The sequence below is a fragment of the Equus quagga genome, chromosome 11 (genome assembly GCF_021613505.1).
Source record: "Equus quagga isolate Etosha38 chromosome 11, UCLA_HA_Equagga_1.0, whole genome shotgun sequence".
NCBI classification, from domain to species: domain Eukaryota; kingdom Metazoa; phylum Chordata; class Mammalia; order Perissodactyla; family Equidae; genus Equus; species Equus quagga.
In genome coordinates, this window is record NC_060277.1 from 98,640,598 (window position 1) to 98,649,701 (window position 9,104).

Sequence of the window (9,104 nt, forward strand, 5' to 3'; positions counted from 1 at the left end):
ATACTTAGAATAAAAAAGCTAATCTTAAGGTGAATAAACTGAAGATTGCGTGTTTTTATCCTATAGCTACCTCCAATTTGATTCAAGCACATAAAGTGGTTTCATTTCATCACATTCAAGGATCACACTGTTCTGTTCCTCCAGAACAGAACCTTACCGAAGCATCCTAAGGCACAGGTCTCAAATGTATAGAGGCAGGGTCCCTCACCTGTAGGGCTGATGCCAACCCCTCATGCAGCCTTTGTTTTTTGCATCTTGGGTCCACGCCTTTCATAGAGACTTAAACAGCAAAAAGTCCTTGACTCTACTCTTACCTCAAATTATCAACCATTTCTCTCGTCACTTCACAACCAAACTTCTCAAGTCTCCCTCCTTGTCGCATGTTTCCTCATCCTATGGCAATCTTCAACTATCCTTTGAAGTCCTCTCCAGCAACCACTTTACTGCAATTGCTCTTCCGAGTCACAATGACTTTCTAATTGCCAAATTCAGTGGTGTCTCCTCTCCTCAGTATTCACTCTTTTGTTTCTCTTGCTGTCCCTCCTTATCTCTGTTATTACCATCATTATCCTTTCAACTCAAAGTCACTCAAATTCACAATGTCAGGGTCATTCTTTCCTCCACCACTTAACACCCCCTAGACACAAACTTGTGGGCCAAGACATATTAATTCTACTTCTGCACTGTCACTTGCATTTGATCCCTCCCTTCCATCCTCACAACCGCTAATCTAGTTCAGCCCCCATCACCTCTCTCCTAAAAAAACTGCAATAGGGGCAGGCCCGGTGGCACAGCGGTTAAGTTCACACGTTGTGCTTCGGCAGCCTGGGGGTCGCCAGTTCGGACCCCGGGTGTGGACATGGCACTGCTTGGCAACCCATGCTGTGGTAGGAGTCCCACATATAAAGTGGAGGAAGATGGGCACGGATGTTAGCTCAGGGCCAGTCTTCCTCAGTAAAAAGAGGAGAATTGGCAGCAGACGTTAACTCAGGTCTAATCTTCCTCAAAAAAAAAAAAAAGCTGCAATAACTGAATTGGTTTCCCTGATTCTAATTTCTCTTCTCCAATTCAGTCTTCCCTCTGCCACCAAACATGACCTAAAACCAAAAAGGTGATTCCTAAATAACAAAGCCCAAATTCTTTAGCATGATATTTATAACCACTTATGCAAGATCTATCCTGGTTTTTCCAGATCCACCTCAGTGCCCCACCTCAACTTCATGTACTTCACACTTCAAACTCCATGCCTTTGTTCACACTATTCCTTCTGCCTGATTTCCCTATTCCAAACCACTTTCACTCAGGGAAATGCTACCCATCTTGCAAAGCCAAGTTTATGAAACTTCCTGGTTCCCAGTAAGACTGAATATCTCCTTTATTTGTGCTTCTGCAACAGTCTTAACACTACTTATCACCAGCTGCCTTACACTACTTAGTTGAGTATGATTTTAAGCTGTGACATTCCTGTGCCATCCAATAAATATGCAATACGTTAGTTGAACTTTTTATTAGCATTTTTTCAGAAACACTTCTGCTATGGTCTGAATGTCTGTGTCTTCCCAAAATTCATGTTGAAAACCTAACGCCCATGGTGATGGTATTAGGAGGTGAGGCCTTTGGGAGGTGATTAGGTCACGAGGGCAGAGCTCTCAAGAATGGAGTTAGTGCCCTAATAAAAGAGGCCCCAGAAAGTTAGCTCACCCGTTCTGCCATGTGAGGACACAACAAGAAGTCTGTGACCCACAAGAGGGCCCTCACTCAACCATGCTGGCACCCTGATCTCCGACTTCCAGTGTCCAAAACAGTGAGAAATAAATTTCTGTTGTTTATAAGCTCCGTGATCTGCAGCCTTTTGTTATAGCAGCCCAAACAGACTAAGACAACTTCATAAAAAATAAAATCCATCATTTTAAACTGTACACTTCAGTGGCTTTTAGTATATTCACTATATTGTGCCATCATCACCACTATCTAATTCCAGAACATTTCCAACACTCCACAAGGAAACCCTGTACCTATTAGCAGTTAGCCCCAATTCTCCCCTCCCCTCACCTCCTGGCAACCACTCCCTGTATGTCAACTCTGTCTCTAGGGACTGCCTATTGTGGACATTGCGTATAAACAAAATCATACAATCTGATCTTTGTCACTGGCTTCTTTCACTCAGCATAATCATCTATGTTGTAGCATATGACAGTACAGTAGTCCCCACTTATCCGTGGGGGGGACATTCTAAGATCTCCAGCGGACACTTGAAATCACAGAAAGTATCTAACCCTACATTTACTATGTTTTTTCCTACGCATACATATTTGAGGTGCGACAGCAAAACTAGCATGAATTTCTGTTTCCTTCTTCACAATTTCATAGATAGAAAATTCATTCTTACGGTAGATCTTAACAATCTCAGCATTTGACTTTTTTCTTTCTTTGTTCATTTGAGAAATTTCACCTTTTTTCACTTAATGGAAGCACTTTACAGCTTCTCTTTGGCATACCTCAATTGCCAGCATGACTACCTTTGCACTTCGGGGCCATTATTAAGTAAAACAAAGGTTACTTGAACATGAGCTCTGCGATGTCAGGAAAGTCAATCTGAAGGCTACTAAGTGACTGATGAGCAGTTAGCTATACAGCATGGATACACTGAACAAAGGGATGATTCACTTCCCAGGCGGACGGAGCATGACAGCACGAGATTTAATCACGCTACTCTGAACAGTGTGCAATTTAAAACTTATGAATTGTTTATTTCTGGAATTTTCCATTTAATATTTTCAGACCATAGTTAACCACAGGTAAGTAAAACCACGGAAAGCAAAATTGCAGATAAAGGGGACTACTGTATTTCATTCCTTTTTATGCCTGGATCATATTCCACCGTACGGATAAACCACATCTGTTTATCTATCCATCAGCTGATGGACACTGGGTTATTTCCACTTTTTGACTACTATGAATAATGGTGCTATGAACATCCATGTATAAATTTACGTATGAACATATACTTTCAACTCTCTTGGTTACATAGCTAGGAGTAGAATTGCTGGGTCATTCTCTATTTAACTTTTTGAAGAACTGCCAAACTACTTTCCACAATGGCTGCACCATTTCTCATTCCCACCAGCAGTTGTTTGAGGGTTCCAATTTCTCTACATTTTTTTTTTAACACTTTTTTTTTAGCCTGAGCCATCCTAATGGGTATGAAGCAGTATCTCATTGTGGTTTTGATATGCATTTCCCTAATGACTATGATGTTGAACATCTTTTCATGTGTTTATTGGTCATTCACACATTTTTCTGGAGAGATGTTTAGTCAAATCCTTTGCCCATTTTTAAATCAGGTTGTCTTTTTTATTGTTGAGCTATAAGGGTTCTTTATATATTCTGGATACTAGACACCTATCAGATACATGATTTGCAAATATTTTCTCCCATTCTTTGGGTGATCTTTTCAGTTTCTTTCTTTTTTTTTTTTTTTTAAAGATTGGCACCTGAGCTAACAATTGCTACCAATCATTCTTTTTTTCTTCTTCTTCTTCTCCCCAAAGCACCCCAGTACATGGCTGTATATTCTAGTTCTGAGTGCCTCTGGTTGTGCTATGTGGGATGCCACCTCAGCATGGCCTGATGAGTGGTGCCATGTCCGCAGGCCGGCCCCTCAGTTTCTTGATAGCGTCCTTTGATGCAAGAAAGTTTTAAATCTTGATCAAGTCCAATTTACCTATTTTTTCATTGACCATGCTTTTTGTGTCGTATCTAAAAAATTCACTGTTTAATCCAAGGTCATGAAGATTTTCACCTACGTTTCTTTCCAAGAATTTTATAGATTTAGATCTTTGATTGATTCTGAGTTAATTTTTGTATGTGGTATGAGGTTGAGGTCCAAGTTCATCCAGGTGTCCCAGCATCATTTGTTAAAAAGACTATCGTTTCCCCATTGCATGGTCTTGGCACACTTGTTGAAAATCCGTTGATCATATATGTATGGGTTTATTTCTGGACTCTCAATTCTATTCCATTGGTTTATATGACTATGCTTATGCCACTGCCACATCATCTTGATAACTGTAGCTTTGTAGTAAGTTTTGAAATCAGGGAGTGTGTCCTCCAACTTTGTTGTTCTTTTTCAAGACTGTTGTGGCTAAAATGGCTTTGCAACTCCATATGAATTTTAGGACCAGCTCATCCACTTTTGGAAAAAAAAGCAGTTAGAATTTTGATAGACATTACATTGATTTTATAGATCAATTTGGGAGTATTACTATAATAACAATATTAAGTCTTCCAATCCATGAATACAAGATATCTTTCCACTTACTTAGATCTTTAATTCCTTTCAACATGTTTTGTGGTTTTTAGTGTACAAGTCTTGCACTTCTTCATAAGTATTTTATTCTTTCTGATGCTAGTATAAATGGAATTGTTTTCTCTCTCTTTTTTTTAAGATTTTAGCTTTCCTTTTTCTCCCAAAGCCCCCCGGTACATAGTTGTGTACTTTTAGTTGTGGGTCCTTCTAGTTGTGGCATGTGGGATGCCACCTCAGCATGGCTTGATGAGCAGTGCCATGTCCGCGCCCAGGATACAAACTGGCGGAACCCTGGGCCGACCAAGCAGAGTGAGAAGTTTACCACTCGACCACAGGGCTGGCCCCTGGAATTGTTTTCTTAATTTCATTTTCAGATTGTTTATTGCTAGTGTAGAAATGCAACTAATTTTTGTATATTGATCTTGTATCTTACAACTTTGCTGAATTCATTTAATAGCTCTAACAGGTTTTTTTTTTTTTTTGGTAAATTCTTTAGGGTTTTCTATATATAAGATCATGTCATCTGCAAATAGAGATAACTTTCTTTCTTTCTTTCCAATCTACCTTTTTTTTTTCTTGCTTAACTGCCCTAGCTAGAACCTCCAATATCTTGTTGAATAGAAGCGGAAAGAGCAGACATCCTTACCTTGTTCCTGATTTTAAAGGGGAAAGCTTTCAGTGTTCACCAGTAAGTATATTGTTAGCTGTGAGTTTTCCTGTTATTTGAGTCTTGTTTGTTAAACTGGATTTTCAGAGTGCCAACTCATAAGATTGCTCTGAGAATCTAACAAGAAAAGCTCTGTGAATGTGTTTTCAAAACTGTAAAATACCATTCAGTTTAAGATACTCTTATTCAGTAACTTAGTGCTCTTACTCTGAAAAGTTTACTCCAAACGTTGTCAAAGATGTTTGTGAAGCTGTTTTTTTAAATTCCCAACGTCATGATGAAAGTTTAGCACCTATGTTCTTTTGAAGGGTGAAGAAGAAAAGAAGCATCTTTGGAAAAGAAATGGAAACAAAGATCCAAGGCCTACAGCCTCTCCCTAGTCCCAACCCCTAAGTCTTGTACCTACGTACTCTACCCTTAGCAAGACACAGGGCATTCAGGAAAGCAGAAAGGAGATGCAAGACAGGCAAGAAGCAAGAGGCAGCACGGTACAGAGGAAGAACACAAGATTTAGTAGAAAAAGTTAGCTGTGATTCCAGTTGTTCAGAAGCAAATGGAAAAAAATTGAGACACCTGAAAACATGAGAAGGACTAATAAACTTCACATCTTCACAGCTGCAAAACCTGTTGACTTACATCCCTGAGTCCACACTATACTTATCTAAATTGTTGATGTGACTCTCAGTCACTATAATTAAACATAATATGCTAATATTCATGATGTAAGTGCTTGTAATATTGAGAGGTTTCTCATTTTATAAATTCAGCTTGATAATAAATATAAGCACAATATAATTGTATTTATATCTTTGTTATTTAAAAATAATTATTTACAAATAATTGAGTAAAAACTTGGCTGTTAGAAGGCCAAAAAGAACTACTAGCCTACTTCTGGTTCAATGGAACAAATATTTAATGAATATCTTCAATGTCCCAGGGACTGTGCTCCATGCAGGAGATGCTCAGTTAACAATGAAGCAGCGACTAATTTTTATACTTTTTGAATACTTAATAAGAATAAAATATATATAAAATATATGTAAGATATAAAACACCATGTACCTACCACCCAGTTTAAGAAAAAGAACATTACCATTTCCTTAAATCAACTTTTTATTGAAAAAAACATACATACAGAAAAGTACGTACACTGTGTTTGGTTCAATGAATTTCTATAAAGTGAACACACCCAGAGTAACCAACACCCAGTTAAGAAGGAGAAGATGACCAGCATCTCATACTGCCCCCTCCTAGTCACTAGCCCTTCACCCCCAACCATAAATATCCACTATCTTGTTTCTATCACCAGAGATAGAAATCATAGACAGAGTAGTTTCACCTGTTTTTGAAAACTTTATAAATGGAATCATACAGCATGTGTTACTTTGTATCTGACTTCTACCCCTCAATATCATGACTGAAACTCATTCATGTTGTTGCATGTAGCACTAGTTCATTCATTTTCATTGCTTTTTATAGTATATAATTATATAAATATACCATTATTTATTCGAGTTGCTTCCAGTTTTTAATTATGAATACTGTTGCTATTACCATGTTTGCACATGTCTTTTGAATAATATATGTATGCATTTCTATTGCATATATTCCCCCCCACCCAACCCCTCAGCCTCCAGCAGAAGTGCAGGGTCATAGGCATACACACATATGTTCAGCTTTAGGGAATTTTGCCTAAGGTGTACAATGTGGTGTTTTGATGTGAGTATACTTTGTGCAATGATTACCACAATCAAGCTGATTAACATATCCATCACTAACATCATAGTTATCATTTTCTGTGTGTGTGGTGAGCACACTTGAGATCTACTCTTTTGGCAAATTTCAAGTATTCGATATCTTATTATTAACTATAGTTACCATCTATCTAGCATTTTCAACTGTTTCTATGGAAAGGTCAGTCAGGGTACCAAATCCACTATAACTGCAAGAGATGACTAAGCTTTCTTAAATGTTTGAAAACTGGATATAGGTGAAGGTATTAAAGGGAAGAACAGAACACTGAAATCTAGAAATAACAAGGTTGAGTATACATTTGGAAAGAAATCTGGAAAAAACATCTTCAACAACGTGTAAAGAACTAAATTAGAGAACTCAAAATACTAAAGTCAATGGTTCTCAACTTTTCAACACCAGAATCACCTGGTGAACGTGTTAAAAGTGATTGCAGCCACAAACTAGCCCTCCCACCCCGCCCCGCTGTCAGTGTTTCTACTTTAATCATCGGGGGGTAATTTGCATTTCTGAGAATTTGCATATCTAACAAGTTCTCAGGTGATGCTGATGAGCTGGTCTGCAGATTCCACTTTGAGAATCACCGTACTAAGGAGAAACAAACTTCATAAAAACAGAAATACTGACACGTTCCTTTCCTTCTACAATAGAAGAGAAAAAAATGTGGAAAAGAAGCTTCAATAATGCTCTTAGTCCACTTTATCACTTAATTTGGTAAATATAATTAAGTTTATTTTGATGCTTGATAAGTAGTAAATTGATTGGAATATATATATATTTCAATATATATACACAAAAAAACAGTTATCAGACTCAGTATCTGCAGGTGGAGAAAAAGGACTTGTATTGGAGTCCAGCAAGTTGTTTAGTTAGATCTATGCTATATTATCAATGATCTGGATAACAGAACAACGAGTATTCAGTAGCTTGGCAGAGAATATAACGTTAAAATTCAAACTATAGATATTTTCCAAAATGATAATTTATTAAGGTATTAAGAGACAAATGTTCATTCATTCATTCAACAATCATTTACTGAATACCTCCAATGCCAGGCTCTGTTCTAAGCAGTGGGAACGAAGTCTGCTATCATTTCACAAAATTTTGTCAATATTATTCTTTAAGAGAAAACTAACTAGGATAACTAAATTTTTTTAATCCCCCACATAGATGTCTTTGGAAGACCCAGAATTAGTGATAATTGTTATTTTTATTACTTGTTAAACCAAGTAAGAAGATGTTTGTTCACATGCATGTAACACTAAAAACACTTTACAATTTTAAAAAATTCACCAATGAAACCCTACATACTCTTTATTTAATGATTTTAAAAATAAGTGAATGTTGGATTTCAAAAATGACAACTTATTTCTTACTTTAATAATTTTCCCATTTTCTCCATTACCAAAGATCTATATGGCTAGTACAAAATACATCAAAACTTTAGCACTTCATCTTAAATTTAGCAAAGCACCAAAACACCCTGCATTACTCATACACAGCTGATGCTTATTCATTTGGTTTCAAATCTAGAGAGCACAAAGTTGTGATAAGTATTAGCACTTTTTGGCTTAATTTCAAAAAAAGGAGAAGAAAATCAGCTTCCTAGAGTAATTCAGCTAAATTTTATTGAAATGATCTTTCTGTCTGCCCTTGTAAAATATACGGAAAAAATATAGGTCAAAATCAACAGCGATAGATAAAGATAAATTTAAATTTAAAGATAACTTTTTTAAAGGAGGAGGGATTAAGTTCTTCCTAAAATTTATATGGAAAAGGGCCAAGAAATGCAAAATGAAGAAAAATAAGGAGGAGGCTTACCCTACCGGATAGCAAGAATAATTTTACAGCTACAGTAATTAACACAGTGGTAGTGGCGCACATACAGACACACAGAATAACGAAACAGAAGGGAGTCCAGACTCAGACTGGACATCAAACAGAGACGGCATTACAAATCAGTGAGAAAAAATGATGAACTCAATAAATGATATTGGGACAACTGGCTATACATATGAAAAGGATAAAATTAACTTCCTAATTCACACCAAACACAAAAATAAATCCCAAATGAATTAAACATCAAAATGTGAAAAGCAAAATTTTAAACCTTTTAGAAGAAAATCTTTCTGACTTCAAGATGGAGAAAGATTTCTTTAAAAATACACAAACACACTAATCTAGAGGTAAAAAAAGGGGTAATTATAACTATATAAAATTTAAATCTAAAACTCTATAAACACGAAAAAAATCACCACTGTTTGGGAGAAACTATTTGCAACTAACAAAGAAGTAGAATCCAAAGCACACCCTACGCCCCACAAAAAGGAAAAAACTCTACAAACCAATTAAAAAAAAAAGCTAACAGCACAACAG